The sequence below is a fragment of the Oncorhynchus mykiss genome, chromosome 28 (assembly GCF_013265735.2).
Source record: "Oncorhynchus mykiss isolate Arlee chromosome 28, USDA_OmykA_1.1, whole genome shotgun sequence".
Lineage (NCBI taxonomy): Eukaryota > Metazoa > Chordata > Actinopteri > Salmoniformes > Salmonidae > Oncorhynchus > Oncorhynchus mykiss.
In genome coordinates this window covers 100,681-124,522 of record NC_048592.1, presented here as the reverse complement: position 1 = coordinate 124,522, position 23,842 = coordinate 100,681, and positions in this window count along the sequence as shown.

The window sequence follows — 23,842 nt, the reverse complement described above, 5'->3', positions numbered from 1 at the left end:
TGATGAAATTTGGGACACATGCTCAGGGATATGAGTCTAATTAACCTATGAAGTATGGTTCAATTGGACATGAAAAAACATGAATGTAAGCTCATTTGCTCATAGCAGCCATATTGTTTGAGCCAGAGACATGGAAAATTGTGTTTAATGACATGGGTTCAGAGCTGAAACTTACCAATATACCCTTTCCTGCTGTCAAATGGCCTAGTGGCCTCATGGGTGGAAGGTTATTCATATTTTTCATAATTTCGTAGTTAAATCAACATCATATTTTTTTTAATAGCCGAAAATCTGATGTTTCTATGTCAAAACGTTTTGTTATATTTCAGTCTTCTGTGATGTACACGCTTGCCAAAATTAGAACTCAACATCGAACAGGTCACACAATATAATGTTTTCGAGTTATTATAATATTGGGATGCAAACTCAAAATTGAATACGTTTCAACTGTTACATTACATATCTGACATGGTACAGGAGTGTTAGCTTTTTACGCCCATAACCATGTGTGTGAGGTGTACTGTATACTTTTGTTTCAAACTAGAAGACTACCAAGTAACACTCTGTGTGACACTGCAGTAAAAGTTTAAAGCAGTCAACATCATTATAAAAAAAGGTTCAAAATAACTCAAAAACATGTATTATTGAATGACCTGTTCGATGTTGAGTTCTAATTTTGGCAAGCGTGGTAAACGGTACAGAATTTAGAATTTTATTGGGATCCCCTTTAGCTGACGCCAATTGCTCGTCCTAGGGCAATGTGTCTTGATGGTGGCACTGGGCACACAGCTGAACCCCGGCAATGCTGCTTGCACTTTTTATTATTATTATTGCTATTACGGCATGAGGCTATAAATCTGTTGATCCCTGCCATGCAAGGATTTATTTTGCAACCCGTCCACTAAATCCATTCATTACGCATGGTCCTCAGTCTCCTGCACTCCTTTTCGAGGATGCTTTCCAAAATATTTTTATGCTTGTCATCAAATTAGTAGGTTGCGATCATCGGTGCTATTTGAAATAGAATATCTAATGGGCTTAGCCGAACCATGAAAAACAGCCACAGACCATTATTCCTCCTCCACCAAACTTTACAGTTGGTACTGTTCATTTGGGCAGGTAGCATTCTTCAGGCATCCGTCAAACCCAGATTAGTCCGTTGGACTGCCAGATGGTGGAGAAGATGGAGAAGATGGAGAATGCTTCATGCATTACTCCAGAGAACAGGTTTCCACTGCTGCAGAGTCCAATGGCGGTGAGCTTTACACCACTCCAGCAGACGCTTGGCATGGCGGATGGTGATCTTTGGCTTGTATGTGGCTGCACGACCAAGGAAACCCATTTCAAACAGTTATTGTGCTGATTTTGCTTCCAGAGGCAGTTTGGAACTCGGTTTTGTTGCAACCGAGGACAAATTATTTTTAGTAAATGTTTTAAAAATGAAAAACAGAAATACCTTTTTTACATAAATATTCAGACCCATTTGCAAAATGTGGAAGAAGTCATGGAGTCTGAATACTTACCGAATGCACTGTATGTAGTGAATCTGTTATGCAGTGCATTTGTATGGGCTAATAGCAATAAGGCCAAATACATTTAAAAAAAGCTAATCATGTTTTCATATTATATTTTATACTTTAAGGGGTCATAAAATTCTAAATCAAATAGCAAAATGATACATAATATGACCATCTTAAAACAATTATTTATAGCTTAGTAGAACCCCTCCCCAGCTTAGACTGTAATGGGTTAAGTCGTTCAAATTAGATAGTATCTTGTTTAAATTACTTATTATCTCGTTCAAACGAGGGGGCTTCCGTAGAAAGCGGAAATGTATTGTGTGCATAAGTATCTGAACCCAAGATAGATGCATGTAACACAAATTACTTAACAAGTCACACCCTATGTTGAATAGACTTTACAGTATAGAGGTTCTCATGATTTTAGAATGAATGATAAGGTAAGGTTACCCAGTCCTATATGAGTTTCAAGCAAATGTTTAACCACAAAGCAACCATGGATATTTTAAATCAACTCAGGGTTAAAGTCATAGACTGGCACAGGCATTTGCTTGAAATTAATTTAGTACTGAATAACCTTACAAACCTTAGAATTTATTCTAAAATCTGTGGTGGGATTGAAACTTGACCCACTAGAGGTCATTGATGAGAGGAGGTTGGGGATGAAAACCTATCAGGGTAAATATATTTAAAAAGGACTATAGTGTGTCTTAACACCAGAACACTGTGCAGATCAGACCCGTCCTCAACAGAGGGCAGCCAGAGAATAAGCAGAGATTCAGAATCAGCCATTGATTCCCGTCAACAGGACAGTTATAAATCATGCAGCGTCACGAAAAAACAAATGTTGGTACATGCAAGTGTTTTAAAGCTGAAAGCTTTAAATTCTTGTTAAAACCTCTCTGGGATATGTGGGACGGTAGCGTCCCACCTGGCCAACATCCAGTGAAAATGCAGAGCGCCAAATTCAAATAAATTACTATAAAAATTTTACTTTCATGAATTCACACATTGAATATACCAAATTAAACTAACTAGAACCAAGACCTGAAGCAGAACCAGACCCAGAACCCAGAACCAGAGCCAGAACCAGAACCAGAACCAGAACCAAGACCAGACCCAGACCCAGACCCATAACCAAGACCAGAACCAGAACCAAGACCAGAACCAAAACCAGAACCAGAACCAGACCAGAACCAAGACCCAGAACCAGAACCAAGACCCAGAACCAGACCCAGAACCAAGACCAGAACCAAGACCAGAACCAGACCCAGAACCAGACCCAGAACCAGAACCGGACCAGAACCAGAACCAAGACCCAGAACCAGAACCAAGACCAGAACCAGAGCAAGAACCAGAACCAAGACCAGAACCAGACCCAGAACCAGACCAGAACCAGAACGAAGACCAGAACCAGAACCAAGACCAGAACCAGAACCAAGACCCAGAACCTAGAACCAGAACCAAGACCAGAACCAGAGCCAAACCCAGAACCAGACCCAGAACCAAGTCCCAGAACCAGAACCAAGACCAGAACCAGACCCAGAACCAAGACCAGAACCAGACCCAGAACCAAGACCAGAACCAGACCCAGAACAAGAACCAAGACCAGAACCAGAGCCAGACCCAGAACTAGAACCAGAGCCAGATCCAGAACCAAGACCCAGAACCAGACCAGACCCAGAACCAGACCAGACCTAGAACCAACCAGAACCAAGACAAGAACCAGAACCAGAACCAGACCAGAACCAGAACCAAGACCAGAACCAAGACCAGAACCAATACCAGAACCAAGACCAGAACCAAGACCAGAACCAGAACCAGAACCAAGACCAGAACCAGAACCAGACCCAGAACCAAGACCAGAACCAGACCCAGAACCAGAACCAAGACCAGAACCAGAACCAAGACCCAGAACCAGAACTAGAACCAAGACCAGAAGCAGAACCAGACCCAGACCCAGAAGCAGAACCAAGACCAGAACCAGACCCAGAACCAGACCCAGAACCAAGACCAGAACCAGACCCAGAACCAGAACCAAGACCAGAACCAAGACCAGAACCAGACCCAAGACCAGACCCAAGACCAGACCCAAGACCAGACCCAAGACCAGAACCAGAACCAAGACCCAGAACCAAGACCCAGAACCAAGAACCAGAACCAGACCCAGAACCAAGACCAGAACCAGACCCAGAACCAAGACCAGAACCAGAACCAGACCCAGAACCAAGACCAGAACCAAGACCCAGAACCAAGACCCAGAACCAGAGCCAGAACCAAGACCAGAACCAAGACCAGACCCAGAACCAAGACCAGAACCAAGACCCAGAACTAGAACCAAGACCAGAACCAGACCCAGAACCAAGACCAGAACCAGACCCAGAACCAGAACCAGAACCAAGACCAGAACCAGACCCAGAACCAAGACCAGAACCAGAACCAGAACCAAGACCAATGTTGGATGGGTGACCAAAGGGATAAATTCTCCAGTACGAGGTGCAGCCCAGCCTGTTGTTCTTTTTCTGATAGTGGATATAACGTTGAAGATCAAATCAATTGTATTTTACATGCAGATTCCACACCACAATACACTGAGAAATGAAACAATGTTGATTTAAAACCAGTTAGTGCCTAGTGGGGAGCTTGACGACTCATCAACGGGCATGCCATTGTGCGCTAGGCCGAGCACATACATTTTGGCGTACAACGGTCGGAGTCTAAATCAAAGTATGCAATGGCCAACGTTAGCTGCAAATTCTTCGTCAGTTAGAATGCTATCTATGACACTACTGTGGGTATTCTAGCCAGTTAAAGATGCCTAAATGAACATGAAATAAACTCTGACTTTAGAATGAATTGTTGTCAATTCACATCTTATATGTTTCCTGACTACAGTGGATTATCTTGATAGGTTAATAAATATATGGTGTTCATTTAGGCATGTTTAACTGTCTAGAATACCCACAGTAGTGTCATAGATCGCAGGCTAGCTTGACAACGGACGCCATCGATGCATGCTTCAAAATGTGTAGAAATGAAGTACGCATCCAAGAAATGCCCTACGTGCTCCGAAACGGAGCATAATTTAATTTGGATTCATACTCCAACTGTTTGCATGCTCCAATTTGCGTGCTTGGAGTAGTATGCATTTTGAGAAACACCCACTGTATTACACAAGAAGAAGTGAAGATTGCTGGATAATCAGATTATTTCATTACTGTATCTTAGAAACAGAGGCCACATGGACCTGACTGGATGATAAACTGCTACCTGTCTAAATAAAGCAATAAAGGGTCTGAATACTTATGTAAAGCAGGTATTTCTGTTTGTAATGTTTTATAAATGTGCAAAAATGTTTAAAAAAAATGTTTTCGCTTTGTCATTATGGGGTATTGGGTGTAGATTGAGGATTTTGGGGTCCATTTTAGAAAAAGGCTGTATTCGTAACAACATTTGTGAAAAAATAAAGGGTTTTGAACACTTTCCGAATGCACTGTGTCACGTTCGTCGTATGAATCGGACCAAGGCACAGCGTGGTATGCGTACATTCTTTATTATACCAAACTAACCAAAATAACAAAACGACACGTGAAGCTATACAAATGAGACAAGAACCCACGAACACAAAAGGGAAAATGGCTACCTTTTCCCAATCAGAGACAACGATAAACAGCTGCCTCTGATTGGGATCCATATCAGGCTCCCATAGACATACAAATGACCTAGACCTACAAAACCCCTAGACATACAAAACCCTAGACAATACAAAAACTAGCAAACCCACCCTCGTCACACCCTGACCTAACCAAAATATAAAGAAAACAGAGATATCTAAGGTGCGGACTCCCGACCGCAAACCTGAACCTAATAGGGAGGGTCCGGGTGGGCATCTACCCTCGGTGGCGGCTCCGGTTCTGGACGCAGCCCCCCCCTCCTTATGCTGATCCCTCCGCCTATGTTGAAACGGACCGTGGATCATCGCCGGAGGCTCTGGACTGCGGATCATCGCCGGAGGCCCTAGACTGGGGACCGTCGCTGGAGACCCCGGACTGGGGACCGTCGCTGGAGACCCGGGACTGGGGACCGTCGCTGGAGACCCCGGGCTGGGGACCTTCTCTGGAGAGCCTCGGGCTGGGTACAGTCGCTGGAGAACCCAGGCTGGGGACCGTCGCTGGAGACCCCGGGCTGGGGACCATCGTTGGAGGTCCCGGACTGCGGCCCGTCGTTGGAGGTCCCGGACTGCGGCCCGTCGTTGGAGGTCCCGGACTGCGGCCCGTCGTTGGAGGTTTTGGACTGTGACCCGTCGTTGGAGGTTCTGGACTGTGGCCCGTCGTTGGAGGTTCCGGACTGGGAACTGTCGCCGGAAGCTCTGGACTGGGTACTGTCGCCGGAAGCTCTGGACTGGGTACTGTCGCCGGAAGCTCTGACCTGGGAACTGTCGCCGGAAGCTCTGGACTGTGGAGGCGAACTGGAGGCCTGATGCGTGGGACTGGTACTGGTGGTACCGGGCTGTTGACACGCACCTCAGGGCGAGTGGGGAGAGGAGGCATAGGATGTACTGGACTGTGGATGTGCACTGGAGACCGGATGCGTGGGACCGGTACAGGTGGTGATGACATGCACCTCAGGGTGAGTGCGGGGAGGAGACACAGAACGTACTGGACTGTGGAGGCGCACTGGAGGTCTGATGCATGGTGCCGGCACTGGTGGTGCCAGGACGGTGACACGCACCTCAGGGCGAGTGAGGAGAGGAGGCACAGGATGTACTGGACTGTGGAGGCGCACTGGAGATCTGGAGTGTAGAGCTGGCACAATGCGTCCTGACTGGATGCCCACTTGAGCCCGGCAAGTGCGGGGCACTAGCACAGGACGCACTTGGCTTTGCAGACGTACCGGAGACCCAGTACGCAGAGCCGGTGCAGGATATCACGGTCCAAGGAGGTGTACTGGAGACCAGGAGCGCTGAGCCGGCACCATCCGTGTCCTGGCTGGATACCCATTCTAGCCCGGCAAATGCGAGGAGCTGGAATAGAGCGCACCAGGCTACATCATGGGTGAGCTCAACATTGATCGAAATAATTGAGTTAACATCTCAAGACATCAGTCAAAGTTGCCTCAATATATCCACATAATTTTCTTTGTCTTTGTCAAAAAACTGGTGATTGGCCAATGCAATGCAAGGCATCAAGATCATCATATCTGGGAGATCATGCAATAGGTAGATAACAGGAAATCAGATAAAGTACAGACAGGGAATAGGCAAAAGGCGTCGTTAGTGAGGCAGGCGTAAATCACGGGACAAACAGCGCTCTGAAAGACGTGTGTCACAAAATGAAAAATATTCTCACAGTGATGGGGTGCAAAGAACTCTATTTTTTACTTACTCCTGATAACTACATGCTCTGCTTAAGGGCACTCTACCGCAACCGTCCCAATCTGTTACATTTATTAACAGTATGCTAGATTATTATTTGTACGCAAATGTGTATACTGTGTATACAATAATGTTGACGTACACTGTAAAGGGATTACTGTAATATTCACAGTAATTTACTTGCCATTAACTGCCTCTACTGTAATATCAGAGCAACTACACACAATACAATACTGTCAAATTGACTGTATTATACTGTAAAATAGTTCATGCATTTGTAATTGGAATTCATGAATAGATTAATTCAATTCATTAAGGGGAGATGGGTTTGTATTTTACTGTAATTATACATGATTGGTGCAAGCAGGTTGGCGGCTGGTAGGTAAGGTGTTTACATATTAATTACAGCATATCAGTGAATAAGTATTTAGCCTTGCACTAGCCTTGGCTTGTGTGAGCCGGAACGGCTCATAGGAGCAGGAGCCTATCTCCTGTTTCTGTAGAATGATGTAGCTTGGTTTACAAGTACACCCCCTGGACAGGATGCTAGCATATCGCAGGACCTTGGGTCCACTGGGTCCCATTTTTACAGACTTTGGTATAATACGGCCGGGGATCAAACTCCCAATCTTCCAATCTCAGGGCGGACATTCAAACCACAAGACCACTGAGTTGGTCAATATTTTGTTTTTTTATATCCCTTGCACTTCTAGAGGCCCAATGCAGACGTTCTTCTATCAATATCAAATCCTTTCTGGGTACAAATTAAGTACCTTACTGTAATAGATTTCCATTAAAATGGAAATCCCCCAAAAATGTGAAGCAAAAAAAAATGTAAAGCAAGAATTTTGCTAGGACCTTCTGGGAGTGATCTGAGTGGGATGTGAAAACTGAAAACTTGCTGTTATTGACAGAGAGATTTTGAACTGTTTTTGGTCTATAAACCAATTTACAGCATGGTGATGTCACCATGGTAAGCCGAAACTCCGGTGTAAGAGTGCAACTAATATCAATCAGCAACTATCAGGAAATACCACTGATAACATTTACACTTTTTACAGTGTTAGTTTCACCAGCTGTACAATAATATACAAAACACATCACACAGAATTTTGACAGCATTGGGATTTTAGCAAAGGGTTCCAAACCGGCAGTGACTAAACGGCAACATACAAAAAGGACATGGCAAAATGCTCAACCATGACTTGCTGGCACTCCAATCTGTCCCCTATACATTTTAAATTGATGAGGCACTCCTATCAGTTAAACTGGTACTGCACTCTGACTAACAGATGCAACAAATATAGCCATTTTGAAGGCACGTCTCAAAATATGTAAATGAGCCAGAAACAATAATATCATGCAAAAGTATTGTATTTTGTGGGGTGGAATTACAATATTATTAAAAATACAATTATTTCCCTGGCCACAACATTTTACAGTGTGTGTGTGTGTGTGTGTGTGTGTGTGTGTGTGTGTGTGTGTGTACCTTCAGTTATTTCCAGCACCTCAGAGAAAGAGTAATGTTGAGCTCTGCAAGTAGTGGCATTCATGTCCATCAATCCATTTATGTAGATACTGTCAGTAAACAAACTACTGCTATGAATAGTGTCTGCCTTGATCTCTCCATTTGGCTCTTTCCCGCTCTATTTTTCTCTCCCTGATATAAGTGGCTCAGCGTCGGCAGTGACAGTGTGCAAGCTGATGTCAGATCAGCCTCTAATTGGCCAACTCAATCCCCCATCCCCCCTATTTTCTCCTTCCTCCATTCCTCTCTCTACCTTCTCATCTTGTTCCATTTTTTCTCTCTCTCAATCTTTGTCTCCCTTTGTGTGTCTCTGCTTATATCTTCCGTTGCCTTTCGCTCTCTCTGAACTGACTGACGTGAGTATCGTCCAATCCCTGCAGGGCTGTGTGAGGCGGGGCCACAATAGTGTGGTGGGGAAGGCAGAGCTGGGTGCTGTCGGCCAGCTCCAGGCCGAGATGCTCCATTTGGATCTGATTGACGGGGCCGATGGTTACCTTGACGACAAGGACTCATCCAAGGAGCCATCTTCCACAGCACCCTTGCCAATAACCGAGGACCCGCCTCTAGTAACCATGGATATATACCGCCCTAAGAGACCCACAACCCTTAACCTTTTCCCCATGGTGCCACACACTCAGGTGAGTCCAAATGAACCCTCCGTTATCCCTTCAGTACTCTTCCCATCCTTTCGCTGGCTGACTGCACTCACTGTCCCCTTTTATTTCTTCGTTTTTAACCTCTGTTTGTGACAGCTAAGTGAATACTGAGAGCTGGAAGGATGGAAGAATGAAATTATAGATTTATATGCATAAGAATGTGAGGATAAAGCTGAAATTCTTTACTGTATCTAGCCTATATGTGTGTATAAAATCAGTGGGGAAAACCTGTGATGATATCACCCCCAGACACCATGTCTGTTTTTCTCTGTGAGTGTGTTATGCTGGTCAAAACAATGGCTGGGATTGTCAGGAGATAGAGTGTGTTTTTGGTACCCATCTCCTTTTGTGTGTGACAACTGTGTATATGTGTGACTGAGGCTTGTGACTGTGCATCAGTGGTGGTCGGTGCCATTCAATGTCATTCATATTCCATTCCCCCAGCTCAATGTGACATCGATAGGTTTGGCTACTATATTATACAATATTTTTCCCTATAATCTAGCCCAGTGGTTTCCAACCTTTTTTGGGTACAGGTGTGATTACTAGATTAGGTGTAAATTGGACAAAAATTTGGTTTAAAATCAATATTATTTGTCTGTCATTTAATAGCAAATAATTATGATTTATTACTATAATAACACTCATGTACACTTAACATGCAAGCAGTAAAATTAGATTAAAAAAACAGATAAAGATACATCTAATGGAACAGCGGGTACTGTGAAGTAACAAACATAGGCAAAGACACAATAACATATGCACTATGCACACACGTAAACACACTAAGCAAGCGGCACCATGAAGACCAAGGAGCTTTCCAAACAGGTCAGGGACAAAGTTGTGGAGAAGTACCGATCAGGGTTGGGTTATAAAAAAAGATCAGAAACTTTGAACATCCCACAGAGCACCATTAAATCCATTAATAAGAAAATGGAAAGAATATGGCACCACAACAAACCTGCCAAGAGAGGGCCGCCCACCAAAACCCCAAGACCAGGCAAGGAAGGCATTAACCTCTTGAAGCTAGGGGGCACTATTTTTATGTTTGGAAAAATAACGTTCCAAATCAAATCAAATCAAATGTATTTATATAGCCCTTCGTACATCAGCTGATATCTCAAAGTGCTGTACAGAAACCCAGCCTAAAACCCCAAACAGCAAGCAATGCAGGTGTAGAAGCACGGTGGCTAGGAAAAACTCCCTAGAAAGGCCAAAACCTAGGAAGAAACCTAGAGGAACCAGGCTATGTGGGGTTTCCAATGTAAATGGCCTATTTCTCTGGACCAGATGCTAGAATATGCATATAGTTGACAGATTAGGATAGAAAACCACTCTAAAGTTTCCAAAACTGTCAAAATATTGTCTGGGAGTATAACAGAACTGAAATTGCAAGCAAAACCCAGGGAAATCAAATCAGGAATTGGCTTCTATTTTGAAAACTCCATGTTCCATAGCCTCCCATTGCTCCATTTAAAGGGATATCAACCAGATTCATTTTCCTATCGCTTCCTCAAGGTGTCAACAGTCTTCAGACATAGTTTCAGGCTTTTATTTTGAAAAATGAGTCAGAAAGGTAACATCGCTTCAGGTGGTCACATGAGTTTTGCTTGCGCAACAGAGTTCGGACACCCATTTCCTTTCCCTCTCCTACTGAACAAGACCGTTGTGGTTGATATATTAAAAATTATATATTTTAAAAACAACCTGAGGATTGATTATAAAAAATGTTTGACATGTTTCTGTGGACATTACGGATATTATTTGGAATTTTTGTCTGCGTTGTCGTGACCGCTGTTTCCTGTGGATTTCTAAACATAACGTGCCAAACAAACTGAGGTATTTTGGATATAACAAATTATCTTTATGGAACAAAAGGAACATTTAATGTGTAACTGGGAGTCTCGTGAATGAAAACATCTGAAGATCATCAAAGGTAAACGATTAATTTGATTGCTTTTCTGATTTTCGTGACCAAGCTACCTGATGCTAAGTGTACTTAATGTTTTGTCATGCGATCAATAAACTTACACAAACGCTTGGATTTCTTTCGCTGTAAAGCAGAAATTCAAAATCTGAGACGATAGGTGGATTAACAAAAGGCTAAGCTGTGTTTTGCAATATTGCACTTGTGATTTCATGAATATAAATATTTGTAGTCATATTTTTGGACTGTGGCGCTATGCTATTCAGCAGTTGCTGATGACAATTATCCCTCTTAAGGGATGGCTAGCATCAAGAAGTTAATCAGAGAGGCAACAAAGAGACCAAGATAACGCTGAAGGAGCTGCAAAGCTCCACAGCGGAGATTGGAGAATCTGTCCATAGGACCACTTTAAGCAGTACACTCATAAGAGCTGAGCTTTACGGAAGAGTGGCCAGAAAAAAGCAATTGCTTAAAAAATATATATAAGCAAACACGTTTGGTGTTCGCCAAAAGGCATATGTGGGTGACTACCCAAACATATGGAAGAAGGTACTCTGTTCAGATGAGACTACAATTGAGCTTTTTGGCCATCAAGGAAAACGCTATGTCTGGTGCAAACACAACACCTCTCATCACCCCAAGAACACCATCCCCACAGTGAAGCATGATGGTGGCAGCATCATGTTGTGGGGATGTTTTCATCGGCAGGGACTGGGAAACTGGTCATAATTGAAAGAATTATGGATGCTGCTAAATACAGGGAAATTCTTGAGGGAAACCTGTTTCAGTCTTCCAGAGATTTGAGACTGGGACAGAGATTCACCTTCCAGCAGGACCCTAAGCATCCTGCTGAAGCAACACTTGAGTGGTTTAAGGGAAACATTTAAATGTCTTGGAATGTCTTAATCAAAGCCCAGATCTCAATCCAATTGAGAATCTGTGGTAAGACATAAAGATTGCTGTACACCAGCGGAACCTATCCAACTTGGAGGAGCTGTAGCAGTTTTACCTTGAAGAATGGGCAAAACTCACAGTGGCTAGATGTGCCAAGCTCATAGAGACATACCCCAAGATACATGCAGCTGTAATTGCTGCAAAAGTTGGCTCTACAAAGTATTGACTTTGGTGGGGTAAATAGTTATGCACGATCAAGTTCTGTTTTTTTTGTCTTATTTAGTTTGTTTTACAATAAAAAATATTTTGCATCTTCAAAGTGGTAGGCATGTGTGGTGGTTAATTTCTGCATTACCAAATGAGGAGAAACAAACTTCATACACCGGTCAGAGTTGTACATAAGCTTCCGGGTTAGTATTATCACCTCAGTCATCGGCTTCATCAATAAATACACCGACGATGTCGTCCCCACAGTACAGTACCAGTCAAACATTTGTACTACTTTCTACATTGTAGAATAATAGTGAAGACATCAAAACTATGAAATAACACATATGGAATCATGTACTAACCAAAAAAGTGTTCAAAATCAAAATATATTTTATATTCTTCAAAATAGCCACCTTTGCCTTGATGACAGCTTTGCACACTCTTGGAATTCTCTCAATCAGCTTCACCTGGAATGCTTCTCCAACAGTCTTGAAGGAGTTCCCACATATGCTGAGCACTTGTTGGCTGCTTTTCCTTCAATCTGCGGTCCATCTCGTCCCAAACCATCTCGATTTGGTTGAGGTCGGTGGAATGTGAAGGCCAGGTCATCTGATGCAGCAGATCTCTCCTTCTTGGTAAAATAGCCCTTACAGGTTGTTGGGTCATTGTCATGTTGAAAAACAAATGATAGTCCCACTAAGCCCAAACCAGATTGGATGGCATATCGCTGCAGAATGCTGTGGTAGCCATGTTGTTTAAGTGTGCCTTGAATTCTAAATAAATCTATTAATTATTACTAAACGGCAGTACTGTAGTAGCTATTACTAATGTGTAATGTCTGCTTCCAACTCACACCCTCAAACACCTAGATCCCCTAAACGCAGCTCACTCTCCAGATCCCAATCACCTGTATTCTAATCACCTGTTCACAGACCTGTATGTCATTATCACACACTATTTAGTTCTGTTCTTTGCACCCCATCACTGTGAGGTATTGTTTGCTTTGTGACACACGTCTTTCGGAGCTCTGTTTTTCTCCGTGATGTACTCCTCCTGTGTGTGATAGTTTTTGCCTATTCCCTGCCTGTACTTTAGCCTATTGGATTTCCTGTTATCTACCTGCATGATCTCCCGGATTACGTTAGTAGCCATATCCCTGCCTGTACTGTTGCCCTTTTGGACCCCCTCTGTATGACCTTCTGCCTGCCCCTGGACCCAGCTACCTGCTCCTCCTGTGGTCCTTTGCAATAAACACCTGCTGCGCCCTGAAACCAGCTTTCTGTCGCCCCTCATGTTCAATAGAGGAAGTCAGTTTAGAACAAATTATTATTTACAACAAGATGGAGCTAAAACTGTCCAGTTTGAGTGTTTTTTGCTGCTCATTCTAGTCGCTAGCTGCAGCAAACTGAAAAGAGGAGCAACCCAGGGATTTGTGTGCTTCGGGGACCGTTAACAGAATGTGACTGGCAGAATGGGTCTTGCATGTGGAGGATGAGAGATGCAGTAGGTGTCTCGGATAGGGGGGGAGTGAGGCCTAAGAGGGTTTTATAAATAAGCATCAACCAGTGGGTCTTGTGACGGGTATACAAAGATGACCAGTTTTCAGAGGAGTATAGAGTGCAGTGAGGAGCATTGGTGGCAAATCTGATGGCCGAATGATAAAGGACATCTAGCCGCTCGATAGCACCCTTACCTCCCGATCTATAAATTACGTCTCTGTAGTCTAGTATGGGTAGGATGGTCATCTGAACCAGGGTTAGTTTGGCAGCTGGGGTGAAAGTTGAGCTATTACGATAGATGTAACCTTAGCCTGCGGCTTTGATATGTGCGGAGAGAAGGATAGTATACCATCTAGCCATACTCCCAAGTACTTGTATGAGGTGACAACCTCAAGCTCTAAACCCTCAGAAGTAGTAGGGGCATTCTTCTTACCAAACCACATTTACCTTTGTTTTGGAGCTATTCAGAACAAGGTTAAGGGCAGAGAAAGCTTGTTGGGACACTAAGAAAGCTTTGTAGTGAAATCTAAGAAAGATTAACTATCTTAAATCAAGGCAATATGTGCTTGGTTTTTGTCTGACAAGATAGATATTCTAACCAGACAGTTTTTATGTTGGAGCAGTTTTTTATGTTGTTTCAAGCTTTTTTGTACTTAATATTCTTAATAAAATAATATAACTTGTTACTGAGATTGTATTACTGGTTCTGAGTAACTTAATGCTCAAAACTAGAATTATCAGAATTATAAAGCTGATCAACACGGACAAGTACAAAACTGCTTTGTCAGAATTTCTTATTTCAAGCATCTTAACCTTTTCATCTCTTCACATATTAAGAACAGATAACGACCAAATGGAATTCACTGTTTTATTGTCAATCTTACACACAGCACAGAAATCATGTAGACAAAATACAGTACAGAACAAAGACGGTACCCTTTTCATATCTGGGGAACACACTATGAGTCATTTGAACTGTTGTACAAATACTATTACATCCCCAAGATGGTATTTGACCTGTACATAAGTTTGGCTCTGAATGGCATATCACCATTCAGTACTTTGGCAAAGTTCATGGACTTCTGAGTTATGTATTTTATTGAACCCAGCCACGTTTCATCTTCAATGCCCTTGCTGATGGAAGGAGGTTTTCACTCAAAATCTCACGATACATGGCCCCATTCATTCTTTCCTTTACACGGATCAGTCGTCCTGGTCCCTTTGCAGAAAAACAGCCCCAAAGCATGATGTTTCCAGCTCCATGCTTCACAATATATATGGTGTTCTTTGGATGCAACTCAGCATTCTTTGTCCTCCAAACACAACGAGCTGAGTTTTTACCAAAAAGTTATATTTTGGTTTCATCTGACCATATGACATTCTCCCAATCTTCTTCTGGATCATCCAAATGCTCTCTAGCAAACTTCAGACGGGCCTGGACATGTACTGGCTTAAGCAGGGGGACACGTCTGGCACTGCAGGATTTGAGTCCCTGGCAGCGTAGTGTGTTACTGATGGTAGGCTTTGTTACTTTGGTCCCAGCTCTCTGCAGCTCATTCACTAGGTCCCCCCGTGTGGTTCTGGGATTTTTGCTCACCATTCTTGTGATCATTTTGACCCCACAGGTTGAGATCTTGCGTGGAGCCCCAGATTGAGGGAGATTATCAGTGGTCTTGTATGTCTTCCATTTCCTAATAATTGCTCCCACAGTTGATTTCTTCAAACCAAGCTGCTTACCTATTGCAGATTCAGTCTTCCTAGCCTGGTGCAGATCTACAATTTTGTTTCTGTTGTCCTTTGACAGCTCTTTGGTCTTGGCCATAGTGGAGTTTGGAGTGTGACTGTTTGAGGTTGTGGACAGGTGTCTTTCATACTGATAACAAGTTCAAACCGGTGCCATTAATACAGGTAACGAGTGGAGGACAGAGGAGCCTCTTAAATAAGAACTTACAGGTCTGTGAGAGCCAGCAATCTTGCTTGTTTGTAGGTGACCAAATACTTATTTTCCACCATAATTTGCAAATACGTTCATAAAAAATCCTACAATGTGATTTTCTGGATTTTTTCTTTCACTTTGTCTGTCATATTTGAAGTCTACCTATGATGAAAATTTTACAGGCCTCTCTCATATTTTTAAGTGGAAGAACTTGCACAATTGGTGGCTGACAAATTTTTTTTTTGCCCCACTGCAGGCAGGAGCTGCTTTCAGGAACTAAACTGGCTGCCTGTTGAGGCTAGGGTGTCCCAGATTAGACTAGGTTTGGTTTACAGGAGTATTTATGGTCCTGTGCCCAGATATCTAAGTGATTACTTTCCTCGTGTTAGGGATGCACACAATCACAGCACCAGATCAGGTGTTGCTGATGTGTGTGCTTATACAGGATTAGGAGTAATGCTGGGAAAGGTACTTTCCTGTATACTGGAGCCTCATAATGGAATGAGTTGCCTCTGCCAATAAAAACAACGTCCTCTCTGGACAGCTTTAAAAAGAAAGTAAAAATATGTTTGATGTCTTCTGTGCCCATATGAATAACCCCTATGATGTAACTGGAATTATTAGATAGATGTTCTTCTTCTACGTTTTTGTTTTATTATTTCACTGCCATACTGTGTTCCATCTTGTCTCAAGAGGACCACAATGGAAATAAGTCCCAGACTTTTATGTGTTATCCTCAATGATTTTATTCATGTCCATGTATGGCTTTTAAGTTTTATGTGTGCTTGTTTTTTAAAATGGTCAAATTAATAAACTAAACTAAACAATGCTCTAACCACTAGGCTACCTGCCACCCCACTTGTACTATGTACTTTTATTGTAATTTCAACTGCAATCGAGGTAATTTGGCTATGCTATTTGATCAGTGATAACACAGTAAGCCCTTTCCACTCACAGCCCGTTATCCAGTATCCCGGTTGAAAATGGCAGATTTTGTTATTGATAAGGGCATGAATTGGAATGCAGTTAACATGCTATCAAAGCTCAGGTTCTCCGCTTCATAGCGCTGTATAGGTTTTGACTGACAGGCGTTTAAAACTTGAGCAGCGTGCACATAAAGATGTTCGCTAATTGGGCTACTTTTGCACATTTGTGGTTGTATGAGTGAGGGGAATGCTGTAAAGCAAGAGGAGTGGATGTGTTCTGAAAGATGAGGATTTTAATAAATAAAATCACAAACCTGTGAGTCCAAATGTGCACTTCACTTGAATGTACTCATGACTCCATTATATGCGCACCAAAATGACAATATGTTTACCTTTTGAAAGCTTAACATTATAAAATCTTATTTTCTAACTTGTTGGCAATATAATAACCTGTCAAATGATGCCCGCCTGACCCAGACTACAATTTACAAAGGAACGTTTTTGGAATGTATGATAGTGGGAATGCGGGACTGTGTTCCAAACAAAAAACAATACAAGTGTACTTGCTTCAGATCCTCAATGGTAAAGCTAGGAGAGCAAAAAAAAGTATATTTCTTTGTTATAAAAGTGCATTTAAATTACTTAGGAACTGTGCACGGTTTGGAGGTGTGTGACCACTTGTAGACCACAGTTAGACCTCCAACTCAAACTGTAAATTTTGTATCTTGCACCTACTCCAAAATGTAAATTTATATTCTTATTATGTTACTGAATGTATCCAGAGTATTTTTAGATTTCGTTATTGATTTAGCGTATATGCTTGGAGTCAGGAAGCAGGTGCAGAAGGTGAGTTTAATAAACATGAACAAGTTAGATAAAACAGGAGAAGCGTACTGAATATGAACACCACCAATACTGCCTGATGACTGAGGCTACTGAGGGCTAAATAAAGGGAGAGTAATCAAGGTGATGAGGACCAGGTGCACATAATGATGGTGCCCGGACCAGTAGTTAGTAGACCGGCCATTTTGAGCGCCTCAGATGGGGAGCGGGAGTACGTGTGACAGTACCCACCCATCCTGACTCGCGGCTCCAGCTGCAGGACGACGCCGGCCAGGAGTACGGCCCTGAGGGCGAGGAGATGGAAATCCCGGAAGATGTTGGGGTCCAAGATGTCGGCCACCGGGACACAACAGTGCTCCTCTGGACCGTGCCCCTCCCAGTCCACCAGGTACTGAAGCCGACCCCCAGGATGTTGGGAGTCCAATAGGGACCTAGGAGGGAAACATGAGAAGAAGGTGAGATCCAGTAGTTATTGGGGAGTTGTAACAGATATGTTACTTTGTTGACCCTCCAGAGGACCTTGAAGGGCCCCACAAACTGGGGGCTCAGCTTCCAGCAAGACAGGCGGAGCAGGAGGTTCCTTGGTGCAGAGCCAGACACGATCACCAGGGAGGAACATGGGAGCCTCACTGCGGTGGCAATCCACTCATTAATCACCAGCTGGGTATTCTGTGTGCAAGGAGTTTTAAATATTTGTTTTATTTCTGCTGGAGCATCATGTGGGCAGCATTCAAAATTTCCTCTGTGCGGCCTCCCGGGTGGCGCAGTGGTTAAGGGTGCTGTACTGCAGCGCCAGCTGTGCCATCAGAGTCCCTGGGTTCGCGCCCAGGCTCTGTCGTAACCGGCCGCGACCGGGAGGTCCGTGGGGCGACGCACAATTGGCCTAGCGTCGCCCGGGTTAGGGAGGGCTTGGTCGGTAGGGGTGTCCTTGTCTCATCGCGCACCAGCGACTCCTGTGGCGGGCTGGGCGCAGTGTACGCTAACCAAGGTGGCCAGGTGCACGGTGTTTCCTCCGGCGCATTGGTGCGGCTGGCTTCCGGGTTGGATCTGCGCTGTGTTAAAGAAGCAGCGGCTTGGTTGGTTGTGTATCGGAGGACGCATGACTTTCAACCTTCGTCTCTCCCGAGCCCGTACGGGAGTTGTAGCGATGAGACAAGATAGTAGCTACTACAACAATTGGATACTACGAAATTGGGGAGAAAAAGGGGTAAAAATTTACAAATAAAATAAATTTAAAAAAAAAAATTCCTCTGTGCCAGAACCACTCGTTCCCCTGCAGGGGTTTTGGTCAGGCTCGGGGTCCACGGGGCCAGGACCAGCTAATATCCCAGGACGCACTGGAAGGGAGTGGTTTTTTTATTTTTGTTTTGGAGGTGATGTTTGGTCTGGGTGTCAGAACCAGAGCTACCTGGGAGGCCTTAGTCGGTTTGTCAGATTCCCATGCCTCTGCGGGTTCGATGGGTTCCCCTGCCTAAGCTGGCTCGACAGGTTTCCATAGGCTTCCATGCCTCAGCTGGGTTTGATAGGCTCCAATGCCTCAGCAGGGTTCGATATGCTCCCATGCTTCAGCTAGGTGAACAGGTGCCTGAACCTGGGAGGTCTCATCAGGCTCTCACACCTCAGCCGGTTTGTCAGGTTTCTGTGCCTTAGCGGAGGCAACCGGTCTGCTCCTGATCCCTGGGAAGCCAAACGCACGGGGGGGGGGGGGGGGGGGGGGTTTGTCACGTGTGCTCTCTCTCCGGCACTCTAGGCCCCCATGCTCCTGCACCTCAGCTGGATCGACAGGTTCCCGCACCTTAGCATAGGTGACGGTCTGCTCCTGATCATCATCTTGGTCGGCGTCCTGCGGCTCGAGCCGCATGTCGGGGAGGGGGTACTCTCACCTGTGCTCCCTCTCTGGCCTCTAGGTCACCAGACTGCTCGTTATGACGCACACCGGTCACCATCGTTACGCGTATTATGACACTCACCAGGACTCCAACACCTCCTTGATTACCTACTATATATATATATATATATATATATATACTGCTCAAAAAAATAAAGGGAACACTAAAATAACACATCCTAGATCTGAATGAATGAAATATTCTTATTAAATACTTTTTTCTTTACATAGTTGAATGTGCCGACAACAAAATCACACAAAAATGATCAATGGAAATCAAATTTATCAACCCATGGAGGTCTTGATTTGGAGTTACACTCAAAATTAAATTGGAAAACCACACTACAGGCTGATCCAACTTTGATGTAATGTCCTTAAAACAAGTCCAAATGAGGCTCAGTAGTGTGTGTGGCCTCCACGTGCCTGTATGAGTGCCCTACAACGCCTGGGCATGCTCCTGATGAGGTGGCGGATGGTCTCCTTAGGGATCTCCTCCCAGACCTGGACTAAAGCATCTGCCAACTCCTGGACAGTCTGTGGTGCAACGTTGGTGGATGGAGCGAGACATGATGTCCCAGATGTGCTCAATTGGATTCAGGTCTGGGGAACGGGCGGGCCAGTCCATAGCATCAATGCCTTCCTCTTGCAGGAACTGCTGACACACTCCAGCCACATGAGGTCTAGCATTGTCTTACATTAGGAGGAACCCAGGGCCAACCGCACCAGCATATGGTCTCACAAGGGGTCTGAGGATCTCATCTCGGTACCTAATGGCAGTCAGGCTACCTCTGGAGGGCTGTGCGGCCCCCCAAAGACATGCCACCCCACACCATGACTGACCCACCGCCAAACCGGTCATGCTGGAGGATGGTGCAGGCAGCAGAATGTTCTCCACGGCGTCTCCAGACTGTCACGTCTGTCACATGTGCTCAGTGTGAACCTGCTTTCATCTGTGAAGAGCACAGGGCGCCAGTGGCGAATTTGCCAATCTTGGTGTTCTCTGGCAAATGCCAAACGTCCTGCACGGTGTTGGGCTGTAAGCACAACCCCCACCTGTGGACGTTGGGCCCTCATACCACCCTCATGGAGTCTGTTTCTGACCATTTGAGCAGACACATGCACATTTGTGGCCTGCTGGAGGTCATTTTGCAGGGCTCTGGCAGTGCTCCTCCTGCTCCTCCTTGCACAAAGGCGGAGGTAGCGGTCCTGCTGCTGGGTTGTTGCCCTCCTACGGCCTCCTCCACGTCTCCTAATGTACTGGCCTGTCTCCTGGTAGCGCCTCCATGCTCTGGACACTACGCTGACAGACACAGCAAACCTTCTTGCCACAGCTCGCATTGATGTGCCATCCTGGATGAGCTGCACAGCTGAGCAACTTGTGTGGGTTGTAGACTCCATCTCATGCTACCACTAGAGTGAAAGCACCGCCAGCATTCAAAAGAGACCAAAACATCAGCCAGGAAGCATAGGAACTGAGAAGTGGTCTGTGGTCCCCACCTGCAGAACCACTCCTTTATTGGGGGTGTCTTGCTAAATGCCTATAATTTCCACCTGTTGTCTATTCCATTTGCACAACAGCATGTGAAATGTATTGTCAATCAGTGTTGCTTCCTAAGTGGACAGTTTGATTTCACAGTGTGACAGTGTGATTGACTTGGAGTTACATTGTGTTGTTTAAGTGTTCCCTTTATTTTTTGAGCAGTGTATATCTCACTCCCTTTGGTTCCTTACCCAGGCGTCATTGTTTCTGTTTCATGTCTGTGCGTTGTTCATTTTTGTATTGTTTTCATTTATTTATTTATTCCCTCCCTTGACTTGCTTCCCGTTGTTACACGCAGTCTCCTCCATTCCTCTCAATCACCTGACCCATGCCCACACCTGTTCACCTTCACTATTGCCAGGCATCCTACATGTCCGGCTACACACAGATTCCAATAATCTTTCAATATATAGCCATAATGTGACATTTGAAATGTCTATTCCTTTGGAACTTCTGTGAGTAATGTTTATTTTTGTCAATCTATTTCACTGGCTTTGGCAATGTAAACATTATCAAGGCACAAGGTGAGACCCAAATGCAGACACAGGAGGCAGATGGTTGGAGTCTTACAATGTTTATTAAAAACCAGATCAGAGTCCAGGAGGAACAGAGTGGCAGACAGGCTCATGGTCAAGGCAGACAAAATGGTCAGGCAGGCACAAAGTCCAGAAATAGGCAAGGGTCAAAACCAGGAGGACTAGAAAAAGAAGAATGCAAACGGCAGGAGAACTGGGAAAACGCTGGTCGACATGGAAACATACAAGACGAACTGGCACAGAGAGACAGGGATAAATACACTGGGGAAAACAAGCGACACCTGGAGCGGGTGGAGACAATAACGAGGAAAGGTGAAACTGATCAGGGTGTGACAAACATGTTTTCCATGGCAATAAAACCCTTTGAATTGAATTGAGAAAGAGACAAAGTCAGAGACAGAGACATAGACATTCAGAACATTCTACCCCAAACCAGAGAAGTGAGATGAGTGGGGGTTCTGCCTGTATGACAGGGGAGCTGTTGGCCCCCATCCTACAGTATCAGCCCCCAGGCTTCTGAAAACAATCCCCCTCTGTGAATGTGGGTGTGTTTCACAAGCTTGGAAAAGGGACCTACGGGTCCCTTTAAATGCACACCATGGAGCGCAGACAAAATAATCCCTGGTCATTCAACATAATAAAAGCTTTGTGTGTATGAAAGAGAGTGAGTGAGAGAGAAAGAGATTGTGCCCATTGTAACATTGTCCCAAAATTTTTGTGATGACTTTCAGTGGCTCATTAGCGTCAGTGACAATGCCAGTGTAGCCTAGGCTAGCCATATTGAACAGTCTGCTGTGGCTAGCAGCCCAGGGCTACTACAGGTCATTCATAAAATGGCCTCTATGAACTATATTTAAAACTAGCAGAGTGTGTTGAGTTACAGACTAGCACCGCAGATTCAGATGTTAAAAAGATGAACGATGCTGCACAACTTTTAATAAGCCTCTATTAGCCTAGCTGTCACTAAATGTCTATGGAAAGAAAGGATAACAGAATTAAATAAAAAATTGGTTATTCTTTATTCTTGGAACACATAGGGCTAGTACACACAAACCACTCTTTTGAAGTTACATCTGTCTCTCTAATATATAACCGTATCTGCTTTAGGTCCACTAGTCCCAATATGGTTTTGTTCTTTATATTGCAGTTTTCTTGATCAGATATCTCTTGAAAATATATTTCTCCATTCCAATGGCACTTCCTGGTAAAATAATCTATATTGGCCAACTACATACACTCTGGGATGCATTTGTCTCCTTATAATGACAATATATGTTGTGTTCATTGCTTCCCACCCCAAGTCATTAGTAATAGTTGTAATTATAAATTAATTCATAAAAAGCTTTAAATACATTGCTCTCAAAGTGTGTATTAGTGTCCTCTGATAGCAGTGACAGCATGGTGAATAGCTAGTATCCCTGCAAGGCTCTAATTGTTTTTGACAGTGGATTATGACATACTAGGTCAATCACATTCTATTTGCTGCCCACTGAATATGATGAGTAATGGGGAATTAGCATGGATCCCAGTGTTACCTAACCAACTAGACATTTCAGAATTTGTGTGTGTTTGTCTTTGCATGTTGATCTGTATGTTATGTGTGTGTTGTCTATGTGTACTGTATGTGAACTGCTGCATATGTTTCCATCTGGGTTTTTATCTATGTGCTCTTGTGTGTGTTTGTGTATTTTGTATGTTAATGTGCACATGTGTCTGTGTATGTATGTCTGCATGTTTGCTTGTCTCTGTCTGTGCACCTGCATGTCTGTATGCCTGTATCTTGTTTGAATGTCTGTGTGTCTGCATATGCTTGGGTCTGTGTCTCTCCCCCAGGTGGGCTGACCTCTCCCCATGAGCACAGCTGTCTGAGAGACGAGGACAAGCTGCAGCAGGGAGGTGGGACAGAGACCAAGGACCGGGGCACATCCACTGACGCTCCCTGCAAACACAAACACACCTTTGGACACACCCACAGTTCCACAGCGGGGACACGCTCCAAACTGCAGGAGAAGCCCCCAGCAACCCCGCCTCCCCAAAACTACACACCCGCACCTCTGGGCCCCTTAGGAAATGGCGAGGGGGGTACACACAGAGAGAAGATTCGCTATCACACAGACGTATGCCTAGAACACACCGAGGAGATCTATCTGACTCCTGTGCACCGTTCCGAGCAGGACCGTCCATTCCTGTCCCAGCAGCCAAAGCACGGACGCATGTCAATCAGCTCTGACACAGAGGGCCCGCCCCCTTACCAGCCTCTGCCCGAGCAGACCAACCTCTGCATTTGTGAGGAGGTCGAGGTGTATGTGCCCCCTCCCTCCTACGCCTCCTGTGTGGAGGCTCTCCTCACCCCTCCCTCTATTGTCCCCCCCACGGAACCCCCAGCCTTAACCCTGAACCTCAGCCTGAGGGAAGGAGGAGCAGGGGCGGTGGTGAGGGCAGGGGAATGGGTGGAGTATGTAGATGCCGAGGATGAGACATTTGGGGGAGAGGGGGAGGCTGAGGATAAGAGGGTAAGGGATGTGGTAGGCAGGCGGTATTTGGGACGTGGCGGCTGTGGTGCCC